Here is a 2,183-nt window from a genome sequence, read left to right as displayed (position 1 = left end):
TCTCTGTGTTGTCTTGTTCCCCACTCTTCTCAGGCATTCTACCGCCTCCTTCGTGTTTCTGCTGTTTTTCACACTTTCTGTTTTAGGATTAAAATCTATTCTTTTTTATCTTACTTCTCTTTTTTGCTGGGTCACACAGAGGCAGTTTCCACTCCACTAGCTTATTCAGCCCCTTGAAAGAAATAATGTCTGTGAGTTTGACTGTTGAAAAATATTTCAAACCATTAGTTTACTTGGCTTTTCCTACTTTAATTAAGTAGTTTAAAAATTAAATTTAGACTGGGCCTGATTGTGCACATCCCTAATCCCAGCACTGAGTAGGCAGAAGCAGGCAGATCTCTGTGAGATGGAGGCCAGCCTGGTCTACATAGTGGGTTCCAGACCATCTGTGGCTTCAGTGAGACCAAAAACACCCCTGCCCCCCAAATTAAAAATAACTTTGTTTTGGATCTGTTTATATAGGGAATATAATTCTCTAGTTTTATTTTCTTCCTTGCCATTAACTATTAAAGTATGTTGAATGAAATATATGTTAACATGTTAGTCCTTTAGATGGTTCAAAAATAAAGGCAGCAGTTAGCTCTGTGGTTATGGTGTCTTGTCATCAGTGCTGCCTGGCAGCGATCAGGTAGGGAGGCTCTTCTTATTTTAGAGCAAAGTTGATGAGACCAAAATGCTGAAAACTGATGTGACTCAACATGGGTTTCAGGAAAATGTCGTTGTAAAAAAATAAAAGCATTAGATAAAGCAAGATCTTTGAAAAACAACATTAAAATATTATAACCAACTTGCAGGGATCTAGGGACAGAAATGTACTGCTTTTATTTATTCTAGTTTTTCATAGTAGAATGACTTGAGAACTCGATCACCCGTTGGTTAAAAAGCAAGTCCACATAGGCTTGAGCTGAGAATCTCCGCTCCTGGTCCTCAGCCTCTACTGGGACCTCTGCTTCTGTCTCCTCAGCAGCTCTGAGCCCCAGAGACAGCAGTCCTGGGCTCTCAGCAGGTAAACTAAGTGCTGAGCAAAGTCCCTGCCCGATGGAGCTACTGGCTTCAGCAGTGCTGTGCAGATGTCCTTTTCAGAAACCACCTCAGACTTGGGTGATGCTTCCGCACACCATTAAAATGTAGTATCTCAGCCTTTCAACAATTTATTTTTTATTCAATATGTTGGAGCATTTTTGCCTGCCCAGGAGGCCAGAAGAGGGTGTGAGTTACAGGTGGTTGTTATCTGCCCTGTGGGTGCTGGGAACTGACTGCAGGTCCTCTGCCAGAGCTCTGACCCACTGAGCCATCTCTCCAGCCTCATGTGGTGTGTTCTTACTGTGTGTCATATTCCGGTTAGGAACCTCTGCTACCTGACAGGTGGCAGCACAAAGCACATTTTTATCCTGGATTATCAGTTCATTAATGAATTTATTTATTTAAGCTTTGTCTGGGTCAACCAGAAGCTCTACAGTTGTGAGCACAGAGCTGGGAGCCCAAGGGCTGTGGTCACAGCATTCACAACAGGTAAGGAAGACGGTCCTAGTCCGGAATCTCTGGCCAGCAACTTTACTCTGTGAACTAAATCATGTAATGAGTGCTTAGGCCATGTGATGTCATCTGAAAGACAGGAAAAAGTCATTGTTCCCATATTGCTACATATTACATACTCCCATATTACCCCTACAGGGTGGGTTGTGGACCCTGTTAGTTAAATTTAATTCACAGCTTCGGGTTGGAGGGAGTGGCATCTGGTGGACCATTTTGGAGGGAGCCTGCACATTTGGGATGCATCCTGGTAGATTGCAAATATGCAACATCTGTGGATGCATATTATGGTATCTGCGAGCCACAGTGGAGCCCTGGGTGCCTGACTGAGGCACTCAGAGTCTCATTAGAACTCCCCTCCAATGGCATCACCCTCTTCAGACCTAGGGACCTCCTGGCTGGTCATAAAGGTATCCGTATCATCTAATATTGCCACCCTGGGGGACCAGTTTCCAAACACACACCACTAGGAGCAAGTCACTTTCAAACCATATACATGGAAATTTCTACTTCACTGTAGTTTCTGATATGCGCAATCATGTAGTCGTTGTTTCTGTGGTCTTGGTGAAAGATCTCTCATCCAATAACAGCCAAGGAGAATGTGCTCAGATGTGTCTGTTCCCTTGTATCCTATTGGCCCGACCTCTGGT

The sequence above is a fragment of the Nannospalax galili genome, unplaced genomic scaffold (assembly GCF_000622305.1).
Source record: "Nannospalax galili isolate Female #2095 unplaced genomic scaffold, S.galili_v1.0 scaffold9669, whole genome shotgun sequence".
In the NCBI taxonomy this organism is placed as follows: domain Eukaryota; kingdom Metazoa; phylum Chordata; class Mammalia; order Rodentia; family Spalacidae; genus Nannospalax; species Nannospalax galili.
The sequence above is the reverse complement of the archived record's forward strand: the minus strand, read 5'-3'. Positions refer to the sequence as shown.